The sequence below is a fragment of the Stomoxys calcitrans genome, chromosome 4, assembly GCF_963082655.1.
Source record: "Stomoxys calcitrans chromosome 4, idStoCalc2.1, whole genome shotgun sequence".
Taxonomy (NCBI): Eukaryota; Metazoa; Arthropoda; class Insecta; order Diptera; family Muscidae; genus Stomoxys; species Stomoxys calcitrans.
Window position 1 is genome coordinate 84524943 of NC_081555.1, and position 19787 is coordinate 84544729.

A 19787-nucleotide genomic window follows, 5' to 3' on the forward strand; every position below is an offset into this window, starting at 1 on the left:
TTTTTTGTTTAACCGGGTGTACAGGTCGATCCGAGAGTTGATACCATTGACTTTGTTTTATCTTCATTTACTGACTCTCTTCCAATCATTTCAAAGATACCTTTGAACGTCTAGGGCTGTTGAAATCTGCTTTGAAGTTAACGAAAAGCTGGTTAGGTTAGGTTAGCTAAGAGTGGCAGTCCTTTACAGACTCACTTAGACAATTTTAAGTCCATTGTGATACCACAGTAGCGACAGACCATGGCTTCTGGGGGGAATCGAACCCACGACCCCTACACTGGATATGGAAACTGTATCAAGCTATTGATCGACTCAGACCATATTAGACACGTATGTTGAAGGTAATGAGAGAAGCCGTTGTACAAAATTTCTGCCAAATCGAATGAGAATTGCGCCCTCTAGAGGCTCAAGAAGTCAAGACCCAAGATCGCTTTATATAGCAGCTATATCAGGTTATGAACCGGTTTGAACCATACATCGCACAAACGTTCAAAATTATAGCCAAATCGGATGATAATTGCACCCTCTAGAGGCTCAAGAAGTCGAGATCCCAGATCGGTTTATATGGCAGCTATATCAGGTTATGAACCGATTTGAATCATACTTAGCACAGTTGTTGGAAGTGATACCAAAACTCCACGTGCAAAATTTCCTCTAGAGGCTCAAGAAGTGATGTTCCATGATCGGTTTATATGGCAGCTATATCAAAACAGAAACCTATTTGAACCATACTTAGCCCAGTTGTTGAGAGTAATACCAAAATATCACGTGCAAAATTTCAGTCAAATCGGATAAGAATTGCGCCCTATAGAGGCTCAAGAAGTCAAGACCCAAGATCGGTTTTTATGGCAGCTATATCAAAACATGGGCCGATTTGACCCATTAACAATTCCAACCGACCTACACTAATAAAAAGTATTTTTGAAAAAATTCAAGCGGCTAGCTTCACTCCTTCGGAAGTTAGCGTGCTTTCGACAGACAGACGGACAGACGGACATGGCTAGATCGACTTAAAATGACATGACGATCAAGAATATATATACTTTATGGGGTCTCAAACGCATATTTCGAGGTGTTACAAACAGAATGACGAAATTAGTATACCCCCACCCTATGGTGGAAGGTATAAAAATTGGGATGGTCGTACAGCACCATGATCCATTTGACATCACCCGCTGATGATATTTCTTGGTCAAAATTGAAATCGCGATACTTGATAACCAGTCAAATGCTTCTAGCAACAACACACTTTTGCTGACTTTTAAATGTTTTTTGCTACACTATCTATGAATATAAAGCATTTAACAATGGTGTAAAGCCGGACAAGATCCTTCAAGGGAATCTCAATAAAAATAACCTTGAAAAAGAAAATCTAAGTTGGGAATTCCGTACTACTAACAAAATCCTTAATTGTTTTCCATCCCACGCCCCACGACATGAGTCTGGTATTGTGTCCCCACCTGAGTGCCAGTATCTGTAAGCCACGAAAGCCGTTCAATGACATAGGAAATGCTCCAATGTCTCATCATCTTCCTTAAACGACCTACACACGTTACCATTTGCCGCACCTATTTTGCATAAGTGAGCTCGTAGTCCTATGCATCCTACTATGATACCTAAAGCCATACTAACCTCCGTCTTTCTTCCCTTCAGTAAAAGCCTGGTCTTCCCACGATCCGGATATCCCCATAGGTTTTTCATCATCCTACCGATCGACCTAAATGGAACTGCCACGTCCCAAAAGGCTTCGAGTTAACCAAGGTTACTGAAGGCCAAGGTTAACTCTGGCCTTCACTGCCAATCGTCTGCTCTTACTCCGCTATTGCCCGGCGACCAAACAATGCGCTTAGTGCCATACTCAGAGAAGGCGTTAATCTCCTTATTGCACTTCATGACTGTTCGTGACCCTTACCTCCCTGTTGTTATTGCCCTGATGGCCAATTTACTGTCCATAAAGATTTTCACACTCGACGTCAGGCAGTCGGAAACAGATCTTATTCCCGAGTTCTCAATGTAAACCACAGGCCCACACTGTCCTCTAGCGTTAATCCATCCGTGAAGCATGAACTTCCATAGAAATATCAGAGTTCCATCAATATACGACTATGCCGCTGGCAGCAGTTCCTCGCACTCGACCCCAAATGTAGTCTCAGGTATCCGATCGGAAACATCTTCAATTCCATCAAGATTTCCTATCGTGGCCTCGACTATACTGCGATGATGTGACCAGCTCCTATTCACTATCCATTCTACCATCAGATTTGGTCTCATAGCCGCATCGGGCTTCCTCACACTTAATCTGTACGTAACTGGGTCGTATATCTGGAATAGTTTCTAATGCTCTGGTGGGCGTGGTGCCCATCGTTTCGGCTATGCTAAGACAAAAAATTCTCCAAATCTGTTGTATTATTCTTACAAACTACTGCCTCAGTAAGTAAATATAGGTCTAATTAACCAACATCCGTGAGTCTTCTCGGTACGCTCCAGAATGTGACACTTCCGATTCAGTTTCCTGAGCAAGATCACTCCTAAGTATTTTACCTTGTTTCACTGTCAAATATTTTCAGTTTGGTCTATACAGTCAAGCCCGCATTTCTTAGTGAGATACCGGCCGAAATGTGGGAGAGAGAATGCCAAAATTGGACTAAGCGGATGGAGCATTTGAGGAGCAGTTGCGGTCAACATTTGCATGACATAATCTTCAAACATTAAATTATAGATTCAAGTAAAGATTCCATGAATTTTTCTGAATTTTATTTGTTTTTAATATATATCTATTGTATATAGGGGGCTGGTCTGGATCATAATTGGTTCAGGTCCCGAGAACTCTTATACAAGTCACAGTTTCAGCGAAATCAGGCAATAAATCTACTTTTTATAAAATTAAGACCCTAAATTTGAAGATCGGATGGAGAATGCTCCTTTTATGGGCTCAAACTCTATATCGGGAGATCGGTCTATATAGCAACTATATCCAAATATGGTCCTATCTGGACGATGTTCAACAAAAAGGTTTAGAGGGCTACCGGAACTCCTTTTATAGGCTCGTTACACAATATCGGGAGATCGGTATATATGGCACCTATATCCAAATATGGTCTGATCTGTACCACATTTAAAGGAATGGGTAGGGGTCTATCAGAACACACTGTGCCAAATTTCATCGGATTCAGGTAATAAATTGAGCTTTTATGGCCTCAGTACCCTATATCTGGAGATCGGGTGATCGGTCTAAGCGCAGCTATCTCCAAATATAGCCCGATCTGAACCGCACCCTACAGAAATGAATAGGCGTCTGCCAGAACTAACCAATTTATTGCCTCAAGATTTTAAGTTCGGAGATCGGTCTATATTACGGCTATATATAACTAAAATCCGACTTTATGAGATCTGAAGGTCAGGTTTATATACAAAGACTACGAAATCATCAAACATTTTTTTGGAAATTTTTTTATACCCAAGATATCTGCATAATTAAAAATACCCAAATAAATACCCAAAAAAGGTATTTATTGGGTATTTACCCAATAAATACCCAAGCGTTGGGTATTTACCCGGTAGAAACGCATCTCTAATCATAAGTTATATATCAAAATAGCTTTGCAATCAATTGCATTGATGATGCGAATTAAAATTCCAGATAGTATCACATAGAAATTAATGTTTGTTTTCATCAAGTTTCACTTAAGTGTAATTTCTCACTAAAACGTATTACAGTAATGCGGTTTTGTCTGAAGTCTTATATGGACCATATTTGGGTCGGATGTCGGGAGATTTACAACAACACAACATTTCATATTTCAACGAAATTGAGTAATATATAATGCTTCAATGGGCTTTAGCCCTTATCGGAAGATCGGTCTATATGGCAGTTATATCCAAAAATAGTCCGATCTGAACCATATTTGGGTTGGATATCGGGAGGCTTAAAACAACTCACTGTTTCAAATTTCAGCAAAATCGGGTAATAAATGAAGCTTTTATTGGTTTCAGACCCAAAATCGGCAGATCAGTCAATATGGCAGCTATATCTTAATATAGTACGATCTGAACCGGATCGGATATCGGGAAGTTTACAGCCACTGACTATTTCAAATTTCAGCGAAATCGAGTAATGAATAAAGCTTTAATGGGCTTCAGACCCTTATTCGGCAGATCGGTCCATATGGCAGCTATATCTAAATATAGTCTGATCTGAACCATACTTGAGTCGGACGTCGGAAATCGGGTTAAAAATCCAGGGATTGAGAACCTAAATCTGTAGATTGGTCTATATGGCAACTATATCCAAAAATGGTGCGATTTGGCCCGTCCAAAAACTTAACCTGCGTGCAGCAAAAAGAGATATCTGAGCCAAATTTCATCTCAATATCTCAATTTTTGAAGGCTGTAGAGTGATTAAAGAAGATGGACATACACACGGACATCGTTAAATCGCCTTAGAATTTAACGACGATCCGAAATATACTTTGTAGTGCCGGAAATGGATATTTCGATGGGTTTAAAATGGAATAACTAAATTAATATACCCCTTATCCTATGGTGGTGGGTATAAAAATAGACCATGTGAGGTCGAGACTAGTAATGAGATGCAAAAAGTATCTTTGAACCATGAGAAAGAATCTGCTGGTTAATGGCACATAAATAGGCGGTGGGGAATGAGGTGCCAGATAAGCTGGCTAAGAATGGACCACTGATTAATGTCCATCATGCTATTGAATTAGTGAAGCCTACACTGCACAGTGTGGAGGCCTCGGTAGCGCAGAGGTTCGTTATTGGAAAACACCTCAACATTGACTATGTTAAGTTTCGAGTCCATATCTCCATCCGTTCAAAAGTTCCGAATTATTTCCAAGATTTTTTGATTTGGCACAAACTGTGCACTATATTCAACTTAGGGAAGACGCTTTCTACAATTAAGGAGGGCGTGGGCTGATGCCGCAGGTTACAAGGCGGCCAAGACCCGCGCCCGAGCTTTTACGAAACAGGGAAGAGGACAGCCACTTATCCTCAAACTAAAACAAGTAAGAGCGTGTTAATTTCGGCCAGGCCGAAACTTAGGAACCCATCACAATGGATTCTGCTAAATTTATTTGGAGGGCATAATTTTATTCTACATATTAAACTTCTGTCAAACCAGCAAAAACTAAAGCTACTAGGAACCGAACAAGGATGATCGATGACCGGTTAACACGGGAACAATATCAGGTTATAGACTGATTTGGACCGTACTTAACGTAGTTGTTGGAGGTCATAACGGAACAGCACATGCAAAATTTCAGACAAATCGGACAAAACTCGCGGGCAGACAATTAGGACAAAAAAAAAAACATGTAAGAGCATGCTAAGTTCGGCCGGGCCGAATCTTATATACCCTCCACCATTGATCGCATTTGTCGAGTTCTATGCGCGATATCTCTTTTTAGACAAACATAGAATATTGAATAAGAACTGTTATTGCTATTGGAGCTATATCAAGTTATAGTCCGCTTCGGACCATAAATGAATGCTGAACATTTTAGAAGTCATTGTGTAATATTTCAGTTCATTCGGATAAGAATTGCGCCTTGTAGGGGCTCAAGAAGCAAAATCGGGAGATAGGTTTATATGGGAGCTGTATCAAGCTTTGGATCGATTCAGACTATATTAGACACGTATTTTGAAGGTCATGAGAGAAGCCGTTGTACAAAATTTCAGGCAAATCGGATGAGAATTGCGCCCTCTAGAAGTTCAAGAAGTCAAGACCCCACATCGGTTTATATGGCAGCTATATCAGGTTCTATACCGATTTACGACGTACTTAGCACAGTTATTGGAAGTCATAACAAAACACCTCAAGCAAAATTTCAACCAAATCGGATACGAATTGTGCGCTCTATGGGCTCAAGAAGTCAAGATCCAAGATCGGTTTATATGGCAGCTATACCAGATTATGAACCGACTTGAATCATACTTAACATAGTTGTTGGAAGTAATACCAAAATACTACGTGCAATAAAATCGGATAAGAATTGCGCCTTATAGAGGTTCAAGAAGTCAAGACCCAAGATCGGTTTATATGACAGCTATATCAAAACATGAACCGATTTAAACCATACTTAGCGTAGTTATTGGAAGTGATACCAAAATACTACGTGCAAAATTTCAATAAAATCGGATAAGAATTACGCCTTCTAGAGGCTCAAGAATTCAAGACCCAAGATCGGTTAATATGGCAGCTATATCAAAACATGGACCGATTAGGCCCATTTACAATACCAACCGATCTACATTAATAAAAAGTATTTGTGCAAAATTTCAAGCGGCTGGCTTTACTTCCTTTGAAAGTTAGCGTGCTTTCGGCAAACAGACGGACGGACGGACATGGCTAGATCGACTTAAAATGACCTGACGATTAAGAATATATATACTTTATGGGGTCTTAGACGCATATTTTGAGGTGTTACAAACAGAATTAAAAGAAATTAGTATACCCCCCCCCCCCCCCTCCATCCTATGGCGGAGGGTATAAAAAGGGCTCAAGAAGTGAAATCAGGAGATCGGTTTGTATGGGAGCTATATCAGGTTATTAGCCGATTTGAACCGTGCTTAACACAGTTGTTGGAAGTCATTACAGATTACTACAAGCAAAATTTTTGTCGAATCGGACAAAAATTTCGGTTTGTATAGGCTCAAGAATCCAAATCGGGACACCGGTTTATATGGGAGCTATATCAGGTTATAGATTGATTTAAACAGTACTTAGCACAGTTCTTGGAAATCATAACAGCAAAATTTCAGCCAAATCGGGAAAAATTGCTGCTTGTTAGGGCTCAAGAAGTCAAATCGTGCGAAACTGGCCATTCCATTGCTAGCTCTTTAATGCCACTAAACACGGAGAGCCGGACCTCCGCAGGGGGTTTGTCGCGATAAAGAGGAAAACAAAAGGGTTGATCACTGATCTGAAATTTTGCGGAGAAGGCATAGAATTAAGGATGGTTAAATATTCGTGTCCAATGGTTACTAGAGCCACCCCAACTGATGAGGGATTTCCCGGTTCGCCTGCCTTCTCCCGCTTGATAGTCTTCAAAAAGTTTAATTGGGAGATTGGTTGTTGTTGTTGTAGCAGTGTGTTGTATACTGAGGCGGCAGCCCTTGCCGATGAAGAACTCTATCGGGTCTATCTAGCTTTATTCGTTCGAAAGTTGTCGTAAGACAGGGCTACAAAATTCTACACACTGGACTATAAGGGTCTCAAGAAGTCATATCAGGGTAACCGTTTATATGGAGACAATATTCATTGATAAATTATAAGGGTGGGATTTGGCGTAAGTGACGGAGGGTAAAAGTGTACTTCAAGTACAGTAATTTCAGACGTATTGGATGAAAATTGGGGCTTCTAGCAGCTTAAAGGTTAACTTGGCGGATTGTTTAATATTGGAGCTATAATAATATTCGAAATTATTTGATTGAGGCGAATCATAAATTTAAAAAATCCAAATAAATCCAAAAATGCCCGAGTATTTCCATGGTACTTGTTTTGTTTTTATAAAAGTTCAATTTGCAATTCTTGAAATTATTCCATTAATTGTGTACTTTTATTGCGTATTCTTTGAAATCATCATAATAAACATTTCAATGTGCTAAACTAAAAAAGAAATAGAATTGAGTAAATATTTAACAATTTATTAGCATACTTTATCATAATGAAAGTATTGGTCATTTAAATCAACTGCGAGCAGTGCACTCTTCGAATCTGGCTTTAAAGGCAAGCGCATATCGTATTTATAGAAAAATAACATAAATCAAAACTTTTTGGTATTATAATCTAAATAATTGTTTTTAGGCGAAATAATTCCCGAACAAATTAATTCAATTCAATTTGTGACTGACTGACAAATAACGCTGAGATGAAACGGCTCATTTGAAGATCTTTACTTTAAAATTAGCAAAGGATCAAGTCATTGCCGTATTAGTCCCAATCGGACAAAGATAGATATGGGAGTTGTAGCCCAGCTAACTTAGGTATTGGTTTATGCAAGATGTGATCTACTGTTAAGTCACTCTCGAACATCGGAAGAATGGATGACAGCACCTCATCCACTTTAAGCGACGTAAGTGTGAAGCGGCAAGTTGTTTAACCCTCAATTTATTGAGTATCCCAAGAACGAGTCAGCCGAGCCGATGGACAGCCATCACAATTTACCGTGGACGAAGTTGCAAATGTTATCCATGGCGCCAAGTCATCAAAGCACTGGGCTTCGATGGAATCTCTACACTGTTGCTGAAGAATCTGGATTTACCTGTCGTTGAGCACTCTTATAGTAGAGCACTTTCAGACGGCTCTGCCTTTTCTCACCTGTAGCCAAGACGCTTGAGCGACCAATCCCATGGCAGCCGGATGTACGCACCGGATTGACCCGATGGAACCCTCATCGGCAAGGGCTGCCGTCTCAGTGTACGTGTTCGTCTTTTCGTCTGCTCCGTGCCGGGATTGAAAAGAACGCCGGACCCTGGTTCTGTTCGGTTTGCCAGAACCACCTCCATCATCGGTCGGTGTCGGTGAGATGTAACCGGTACATAGAGTGAGTACATTTCCGATCTTGCTCTGGATTCACTTCACAACGAGAGTATAGGCATACTGGATATGTCGCAAGGTGCTGTGCGAACATAGCCAGCAGTGGGTCACAAGCGTCGTCGTCGTCGCCTTCTGCATCCTCGTTGTCGGACTATGTGACTCCCGACTTCTCCCGTACGGCAAAATACGCAACGGCAGCATCCCAGTCCAAACATTGCCAGCGATGCCATTGCCATTGAAATGTATCATTTTTGCAACTAAACTGCAACGGACTCCGTGGCAAGATCGATTAGATTGTGGATTTCATGAGTCGGAAAGATATATTGGTCGCAGCAATCCAGGAGACAAAGCTGACCAACAACTGCAGCTTGCACAGTTGTCACGGATACAATGTGCTACGTAAGAATCGCTCAAGGAGTGGAGGTGGGGGCTTGGCCTGCATGATACACATTTCCATTGATCGGGGTCAAACCACCTCCTCTTTGGGGTCAAACCACCTCCCCATAAATCTCGACATCCACTGACCAACCGACCAACACAACAACAGCTAGGCATGCCATCACCGCACACATTTACCGTGGCTTCAATCAGCCCAGGCCAAGTGATAGGACGGTTCTCGTGGTACTGGAACTATCGAAGGCCTTCGACACGGTCCGCCATGCCAAATTATTTGAGGACATTGCCAACACGTCCCTCCAGCCAGGCCTGAAACGCCGGGCGGCGAATTATCTGTGTGGTCGCCAGACATTTTTGGAATCTTGGGATAAGAGGTCGAAGCATCGTATAGTGAAACAGGGAGTTCTCCAAGGTGGGATGATATCTCCGGCACTGTTTAACCTCTTCCTATCCTCCAGACGGCATAGAGATCGTATCTTACGCGGACGATTGTACGATCACGGCATTAGGCCCCCCAACCATTGTTGAAATCTGCGATACGTTGAACGTCTACCTCAACGAACTTGCCTCATATTTCGCTACAAGAAATCTGAAGATATCTGCCACCAAATCTTCAACCACATTGTTCACTACAAATACGCGTGAGGTGAATACTGAGCTGACTATGATGGTCGATGGAGAAATGATTCCGACCATCAAGTGTCCCAAAATACTTGGTGTCACATTTGACAGCTCTTACACATTCTCCCCACATACCACAGCAATTTGCGATAAAGTCAAAAGTCGAAACAAGATCCTCTAGTCACTTGCTGGCAGCACTTGGGGTACAGACAAACAAACCTTGTTGACCACGTACAAAGCCATTGGTCGGTCTGTGGTAAGTTATGCAGCGCCAGTGTGGTTTCGTCAACTTTGTGACACGCAGTGGAATAATGTTCAGATCTGTCAGAATGCCGCCCTCCTAATTGGGAGGGGCTGTTTCTTGTGGAACACCTCCATCAGGAGACAAAAATCCTACCATTGCGAAGACAAAACTACATGCTGTCTAAGCAATACCTTTAGGACTGCTATCGTCGTCCGTCCAAATCATCATCTTGTGGCTAGATATCCACCGCCCAGAAGCCTTAAGGTAGATCTACATGATCTGGGGCGTGAGGTTCATCGCTACAAGAGAGAACCTCTAGATCAAGCGGCATATCTAGCAGGTCTAGACAACATTCATGCAGACACGGTAGCAGATGCGGTAATTGGCTACCGCATGAATGTAGTCCTTGGAAAAGGAACGCCTCCCATTGCATCTGAAGAAATTGACCTCGCCCGGCAAACCAGAGTGTTCTGGCTCAATTACGTTCTAGCAGATGCAGACGCCTCAACTCCTACAGAGCAAGGATTGATGCCGACGAGCAAATGATGATATACGTCATCTGTTTAACTGCCTAGCCAGACCCAGCTCCCTGTGGACGCACCCCATCTTAGTCGCAGAGTTCCTGGGTTTTGACACTCAACAGCATCAAGCAGACAAAAGATAGAACACAGTAAACTGCTACAACAACAACAATGCTTAAGGGACTACTCTTTCCAAGCCTCGTTGGAGAATATCCATTCGCCGAGCATCAGCATGGATTTCGAAGACCACACATATTTTCGTGGCTTCAATCAGTCCAGGCCATGTTACAGCGTTTGACACGGACTACTATGCCAAACTATTGGGTTGCCCATAAAGTAATTGCGGATTTTTCATATAGTCGGCGTTAACAAATTTTTTTCACAGCTTGTGACTCTGTAATTGCATTCTTTCTTCTGTCAGTTATCAGCTGTTACTTTTAGCTTGCTTTAGAAAAAAAGTGTAAAAAAGTATATTTGATTAAAGTTCACTCTAAGTTTTATTAAAAATGCATTTACTTTCTTTTAAAAAATCCGCAATTACTTTTTGGGCAACCCAATATTTGAGGACATCGCCAACACGTCCCTACAGTCAGACCGGAAACGCCGGGTCACGAGTTACTTGTGTATTTGCTGGTGGTTTGTGGAGTAAAGAGATAAGTAGTCGAAAACCCGTAGATCTCCGCCACTGTTTAACCTCCACCTATCCTCTATCCCACACCCTCCCAACGGCATTGAGATCATATCATATTCGGGCGATTATACAATCTTGGCATTAGACAATGAAATCTTGGCCGGTCTGTGGCAACGCTAGTGTGGTATCGTCAGCTATTTGACACGCAGTGGAATAATAGCCAGTTCTGACAAAAATCCGCTCTTCGAACTGTGACGATCTATCTTCTCAGGTTTCACCAACTCCAAAATTTGAAACGAATAGTCATGTCCGTTAGTAAATAGGAAATTTAATTTAAAGACAGCATCTTTATTTTAAAGTTTTGGTTCTTTGGCTCGTTTTCATTGCTAAAGTGCTATGAATAGTGAAAAATCTTAAATTTTCGGCCAAATTTTTTTCAGTGTATGTATGTATTTAGACAAATGCTTTGAGAAAAAAGCTAAGGGCGAATATGGAATTATCAGAATATATCTTCATATAACCTTACATAGACCAATCAACCGATTGAATTTTTTATTTTCGTAAAAGACACATTTAAACGTGGTGGTGGGTGTCTCAAGTTTGAGTTGGTCGAATTTCATGCGGTTTTACTTAGATTTTGTTGTTGTTCACTTATGAGGAACATCTTCGCGCAACACACGTCCTCTAAAATGGTAATATGGTAATGGCCAGATAACACACGTTATGAATAAAATAGTTCATTTATAGTATCGACAGCAGTTTGTGGTATACCTCAACTTTAGGTGCAATAAATGAACTTAGAATCTGTCATTAGTGGCAAAAGACATACAAATCCTAATTGCATTTATAGATGCAATTAACTTCAATAAAATACTAAATAAAATGAATACGCACCACTGTTGTTATCATTAATCAATATGCACCCACTCTTAGTTGTTGGATCACTTTTATTATTTCTGAAGTTTTGAAAATCTTATAGATAAAATTTTTTTTTTTAATATTATTTGCCTTTTTCCAATTTTGATGGTATTAAATTACTTTTATGCAATGTAGATTTAATGCCGAGATTTAATTCAATTGAATCACTTTTCTTATTCAACAACAACGAGACACAATAATTTCTTCCCTCTTTGCTTCCATTTCTTTAGGGGCTTTTGCGCACTGACACTCTCTACACAATCTTCACTACAATCTCTGTTAAATCCGACGATCTTATCTGTCTCGAGTCCATCATAATACTGAACAGCAAACAAATGTTTGTTTAAATCTTGGAAAAATTCTGTCACTCTACTCTACGCTCTCGCATCCATATGCATACTTAGCACGTATGTGGTTAGTCTAGATAGGCATTTAGAGCGGCTAAATAGAGTCAGAGTCGGCTGGTGGGATAGATAAACTGCGAACTTATGTCGCGTAAATGGCGTTGAAAGCGTGAATTATTTGATTTACTTATCAATGTATGAAATTTTTCTGCGAAAGCATGTACCTACGGACGTATCGAAAATTTATGGGCGGCTGTGAACGCCTATAGCTAGAGATGGGCGATGGTTAAATACCCAAAAGGTATTTACCCGGTAAATTGGGTAATTACCCGGGTATTTACCCGTTTATACCCAAAAGCAATTTTCACAAAAATGTTTGATGATTTCGTATTCTTTGTATATAAACCCGACCTTCTGATCTCATAAAATCGGAGTTTAGTTATGTATATAGCCGCTATATAGACCGATCTCCAGACTTAAAATCTTAAGGCAATATGCATAACCTCGTGCTCTGCTTGTTCAGAAGGAAGACAATTTAACGCACCACGTTTCCTCAATAAAACGATTTCGATATCTGACAAGATCAAATACTTAGGAGTGATCTTAGACAGGAAACTGAATTGAAAGTGTCACATTCAGGAGCGCACCGAGAAGGCTCACAGATGTTGTACACTATGTAGGCGGGATGTAGGCTCCAAATTGGGCCTAAAGCGTGATTAGACCAATACTTACTTATGCCTCGATAGTTTGGTGGACTGCGATTCGGAAAAAGTGCAACATTAGGATAATACAACAGGTTCAGAGAACATGTTGTCTTAGCATGGGCGGAGCGATGAGGACACCACCCACCAGGGCACTGAAGACTATTCTAGAAATCCGACCTATTGACATACAGATTAAATATGAGGCAGCCACTGCGGTTATGAGACTTAAGGCGAAGGGATAATGAATCGAGCAGCTCATACTATCGCGGTGTAATCGAGGCGACCATAGGAAACTTGGAAGGAATGGAATGAAGAAGCAAACGATTTGGCAGCGAAGGCCAGAGGACTCCAGTCAATAAATATCGTTAGCCCAAAGCCTTCCGGGGCGATGCAGTCCGAGTTAAGAGCGTGGACTACGAACGCATATAACGCTGTGGAATAGCGAAACGGTCGGTAGGACGACGGAAATACCATGGGGAGATACAGATCGTGAGAGGACGAGGCTATTACTGAAAGGAAGTCAGAAGGAGGTCAGTATAGCTTTTGGTATCATATGACCACGAGCTCACTTATGCATAATCGGTGCGGCAAGTGATGGCATGTGGGGAAGATGATGAGACGTTGGAGCATTTCCTATGTGATTGCCAGGCTTTCGCGGCTAACAGACACTGGTACATAGGTGGGGACACGATACCAGACATGAACCAACTTAGGGGAGTTGTATGGAAAACAATTAAGGATTTTGTAAGTAGCACGAAATTTCTAAATTAAAATTTTGTTTTCCGAGGTTTCTCTTTAGTTTTTAGAGCTCAAAACAAACCGATTACTGGCTTAGATGTATGTCTAGAGTGGCATGGGACAGATTAATATCTGCACACTCTTTTCAACCTAACATAACCTTATACATCCTAAAGTTTTCCTAATTTAGCAGAGATAAAACAATAAAGGGTGCTTGATCCAATAAGTAAAAGCTTGCTAAGTTTGGGAGGGCCAAATTTTGGGTATCCGCCACCATGGATTTCGAAAAAAAATTTACTCTTAGTAACGGAGATTGTACATGAATTATTTTTTATACCCTCCACCATAGAATGGGGGTATACTAATTTCGTCATTCTCTTTATAATACCTCGAAATATGCGTCTAAGACCCGATAAAGTATGTATATTCTTGATGGTCATGTCATTTTAAGTCGATCTAGCCATGTCCGTCGAAAGCACGGTCACTTCCGAAGGAGGAGCCGCTTTAAATTTTGCACAAATACTTCTTATTAGTGTATGGCGGTTGGGATTGTAAATCGGCTATATCGGTCCATGTTTTGATATAGCTGCCATATAAACCGATCTTGGGTCTTGACATCTTGAGCCTCTAGAGGGCTCAATTCTCGTCCGATTAATTTGCATGTGGTGTTTAGGTATCATATCCAACAACTGTGCTAATTATGGTTCAAATCGGTACATTACCTGATATAGCTGCCATATAAACCTATCTTGGATCTTGACTTCTTGAGCCTCTAGAGGGCGTAATTCTTATCCGATTTGGCTGGTGTTTTGGTGTCGGTGCCATATAAACCGATCTTAGGTCTTTATTTCTTCAGCTTTTAGAGGGTGCAATTCTCATCCGATTTTGCATGACGTGTTTTGTTATGACTTTTAACAATTTTGCTAAGTATGGCGCAAATCGGCGCATAACCTGATAGAGCTGCCATATAAACCAACCTGGGATCTTAACTTCTCGTACCTCTAGAGGGTGCAATTCTCATCCGATTCGGCTGAAATTTTGTACAACTGCTTCTCTCATGACCTAATATGATCCAAATCGATTAATAGCTTTATACAGCTCCCATTTAAAACCTCTCCCGATTTTGCTTCTTGAGCCCCTACAAGGCGTAATTCTTGTCCGAATAAACTGAATTATTACACAATGCCTTCTACAATGTTCAGCATTCAATTCATTTATGGTCCGAATCGGACTACAATGTGATATAGCTCCAATAGCATAACAGTTCTTATTCTTTATCCTTTGTCTGCCTAAAAAGAGATACCCCGCAAAGAACTCGACAAATGCGATCCATGGTGGAGGGTATATAAGATTCGGCCCGGCCGAACTTAGCACGCTCTTACTTGTTTGGTCTCACAAAGTCATATCAGGATATCGGTACTTAGGAGGCCTATATCACCATATTGACCAATTCGGATAAAATTTGGCACTGGTGTTGTAAGACATAAGATAGGGCTTTGGGCCAAATTTCAGCCAAATCAGGTGAACATTTTGGCTTTTACGGGCTGAAGAAGTAAAATCTGGGGATTGGTTTATTTGGCAGCTATATCTGCTTATAGACCGATTCGGATCATACTTGGCATGGATGTTGGAAGTCATAATTCAAGTCTTTGTTCCAAATTTTACCCAAATCGGATAAAAATTGAGTATTCTAGGGGTTCAAGAAGTCAAATCGGGGGATCGGATTATATGGGGGCTATATCCAACTCTGAACCGAAATGGCCCATTTCCAATCCGACGATCTAAATCAATAAGAAGTATCTGTGTAAAATTTCATGCGACTAGCTTTACGCGTTCGAAAGCTATCGCGATTTCTACGGACATGGCTAGATCGACTCAGAATGTCGAGTATTTATATTTTATGGGGTCGCAGATCGTTGTTTCGAAGTGTTACAAACGGAAAGGTTAGATAAGTATACTCCCATCCTATGGTATGGGTATAAAAATCAGAAATACAAAGAAATTTTTAAGTTATTGCAGTTGTAAACTTGTTATACCCACCACACTTGACTTCTTGAGCTCCTAGAAGCTGAAATTATTTACCGATTGGGGTGAAATTTTCCACGCAGTGTTCCATTATGACTTCCAACAATCGTACCAAGTGTGGTCTAAATCGGTCTACAACCTGATATGGCTCCCATATAAACCAATCTCCCGATTTGACGTCTTGAGCCCTTAAAAGCCGCAGTTGTTATCCGATTGAACTGACATTTTCTATGTAGGGTTCTGTTATGATTTCCAACAATGGTGACAAACATGGTCAAAATCGGTGTATAACCTGACATAGCTCCTTATATAAACCGATATCCTGATTTGACATCTCAAGCCCCTGGAAACCTCAATTTTTATCCGATTGGGCTGAAATTTTGTACGTAGAGTTCTGTTGCGACTTCCAACAATCGTATCACGTAAGGTCCAAATCCTTTGTGTTAACTTTTAGTATAATCCATAGTGGTGGATTGCCTAGATTCGGCCCTGCCGAACTTGGGACGCTTTTACCTGCTTCTTTCTTTGTCCATTTTTTGCGTTTTAAGTTTTTTTTTGATTTATTTTCGTCAACTAAAACTGGTTAATTTTTCAAGAAAGAAAATTATTTTTAAATATTCTCAAAAACCGAATCCAAAACTCCTACTAATTGTTGTTAAATGTCCTACACCCAGGGAAATTCGTCTGCTGATATCAGCAAATACTGCCTTTTGTATGCATTCATAGAAAATTTTTGAACTTATAAAAAACAATTAAGGTATTTACTATACATAAATAAAAAATTGTCAATTTTAGGTTTAAATTTTTGTTCAAAAGCATACATATAATATAAGCAGTATATTGTCTGCTTTTATTTAAAAAAAAAACAAGTGAGAGCGTGCTATGGTCGGCCGGGCCGAATCTTATATACCCACCACCATATGTCGAATTCTTTGTCCGGCATCTCTTTTTAGGCAAACAGAGAATATTGAATAAGAACATTATGCTATTCGAGCTATATCCAGTTATAGTCCGATTCGGACCATAAATGAATGCTGAATATTGTAGAAGTCATTGTGTAATATTTCAGTTGATTCGGAAAAGAATTGCGCTTTGTAGGGGCTCAACAAGCAAAATCGGGAGATCAGACCATATTAGTCACGTATGTGAAGGTCATGAGAGAAGCCGTTGTACAAAATTTCTTCCAAATCAGATGAGAATTGCGCCCTCTAGAGGCTCAAGAAGTCAAAATCCCAGATCGGTTTGAATGACAGCTATATCAGGTTATAGACCGATTTGCACCATACTTAACACAGTTATTGAAAATCATAACAAAACACATCATGCTAAATTTTAGCCCAATCGGATACGAATTGCGCGCTCTATGGGCTCAAGAAGGCAAGATCCAAGATCGGTTAATATGACAGCTATACCAGATTATGAACCGATTTGAATCATACTTAACGTAGTTGTTGGAAGTAATATCAAAACTCCACGTGCAATCGGACGAGAATTACGCCCTCTAGAAGCTCAAGAAGTCAAACCGAAGATCGGTTTATATGGCAGCTATATCAAAACATGGACCGTTTTGGCCCATATACAATCCCAACCGACCTACACTAATCAAAAATATTTGTGCAAAATTTCAAGCGGCTAGCTCTACTCCTTCGAAAGTAAGCGTGCTTTCGACAGACAGACGGACGGACGGACAGACAGACGGACATGGCTAGAACGACTTAAAATGACATGACTTAAAATGATTGACGAAATTAGTATACCCCCATCCTATGGTGGAGGGTATAAAAATTAGCATATTGTACAAAATTGGAAAACAAATTTACGTTATATGCTTGTAAAATTGAAAGATAAGATAAAGTATACATTTTTCAGTATTTTTGGCATTTTGGTTTTTTTTTAATGTTTGCTGTTTTAGCAACAAATTCCCATTTTCAGTTGACTTTCTGCTGTCACTATATCTTACTCGGTACTACAATAAAAAAACGATTACAGTTTTAGAAATAAAAAAAGATAATAAAACCATTATGGTACTTTAATCATAATAAAACATTTAAAAGAAAAAATTCGCAGAAAAATTCAAGCTCTACAAAACACTGATTCTACCTGTGCTTTTATATGGAACAGCAGATAATATTAAAATAAATTGTCGACTCCTGTTGTAATGCTCATCGTTCATAAATGTACTTCACTCATAAAATGCAATATAAATGCAAATAACTTAAGAGTGCATATAGTTTTATAAGGAAAAGTGTGCGGTATTGGATTTCTTTTATAATCGTATAACGGGAGAGTACTGTAGCTTATCCGTCCACTCATTTATCTTGTGTGTAATTGGCAGATACACGTGGAGAACTGTGAGATACAATATCTTCTTATATGTTTGTCACAATGCATACGCCATAAGTGTTTGCCTGAAATACGATCCCAGAAAAAGTGCTAACAGCAACAGCAAAACTATTTTCTTTAGAATTAGACCCGTCATCGGCGTGTAACATAGGCAGTCATATAGATTTGTAAAGAGAAGAAATTGTTGTTGAAAAGAGAAATAATTGCAGAAAAGATACATCAAGAGCTAAATGAATTTCGAAGATACTCTTAATGAAAAAGCTTTTCGGTATACATTCAAAATAACGGATTAACTAAGCTAATAGAAAAAAAACAGGGTACTTCAGACGAAAAGTTTATCTCTGCTTGTCAGTAAAACTTAGAAGCAAATAAGAATTAGATCAACTTATAAATGTATGCAATTAGCTTCACGCATGCGCCTAGGTAAAAATGGGCATCAATTCCTGACAGAATGTCTCATTCATAATCCTATACTGGTCATTTCTGCTGTTATCTGTCAAATTTATAGATTGAATACTTAATATGACTTAATAGGTCTTTATTGAAAGTAAGAACAAATAAATATGTGCCAAATTCGTTTTGGCCGAATGTTGGGTACGCACCACTATGAATTCTGCTAAAAAAAAAAGTTAAGGAAGGATTATCCTGCTCAAGGTAAATAAACAAATTTGAACTAAATTCGATAAAAATTGAAGAATCTGGAGTCTCAAGAACTTTAATTCCGAAATATGTTTATATGGAGGGTATATGTATTATAAAAATATGCCATCGGTGCTAGGGGTTATAAACGTACTTCACATTCCGAGAAAAAAATGATATGGTCACATCCAACTTTATCTGCCAACAGATATGCAATGCAAATTTTGCCCCTGGACATTCCACTAACGAACAAGGGCAAACTTCTCACATAGCGGTCGAACGCGTAGAGCTAGCCGCTTGAAATTTTGCACAGATACTTTATATTGATATAGGTCGTTGGCAGAAATTTTGCACACAGTATTCGTTTATGACTTCTAACAACTGTTCCAAGTACGGTCTAAATCGGTCACGAACTTGCTACAGCTCCCATATAAACCGATCTTCAGATTTGACTTCTTGAGCCCATGGAAGCCACAATTTATGTCCGATTTGGTTGAAATTTTGCACATAGTGTTCTGTTATGACTTCCAACAACTGTGCCAAGTCCGGTTTAAATCAGTTTATAACTTGATATAGATCGCATATAAACCGATCTCCCGATTTGAATTTTTGAGTCTCTGGAAGCCGCAATTTTCATCCGATTTGGCTGAAATTTTGTACATGTGCCAAGTACGGTTCAAATCGGCCAAGAACATGATATAGCTCCCATATAAACCGATCCCGCGATTTGACTTCTTAAGCCTATACAGCAGCGATTTTTTTCCGATTTGGCTGAAATTTTGCTTATAGTGTTCTGTTATGACTCTCAATAACTGCGCTAAGTACGGTCGGGAACATGCATACATATATTTTATAGGAACTTATGTCTAGACTTCGAGATGTAATAAACTAAAAGGATACAACGTAAGTATGCCTCCAGAGTGGGTCTAGGGCCTACATTGAGAACCCTGGGACTGAGATCTAATTTAGATTGCCTGACCATAATACGGTCCTGCAAGCGGAGATTCGGGCCATCATAGAATGAGTGAGGTGGTGTGATGTTAATGAGAGGAAGACGAGTGTGAATATCTTTACGGACAGTAAACTGGCCATCAGGGCGATAACAA

General features: G+C 40.0%; 1 protein-coding gene across 5 annotated transcripts in view; it reads right to left on the bottom strand.

The window, feature by feature from the left end:
• Positions 1 to 19787, bottom strand: part of LOC106086370 (myogenesis-regulating glycosidase) — a 106576-nt gene that overhangs the window by 3349 nt on the left and 83440 nt on the right. Inside the window, exon 1 of one of the 5 annotated variants that reach the window (XM_013251019.2) lies at positions 11865 to 12210. The exons of the other annotated variants lie outside the window; for them this stretch is intronic. The gene's annotated coding sequence lies outside the window, so the exon portion shown is untranslated. Of the gene's footprint in view, positions 1 to 11864; positions 12211 to 19787 lie in introns of those variants that run through there. 5 annotated transcript variants of the gene reach the window in all.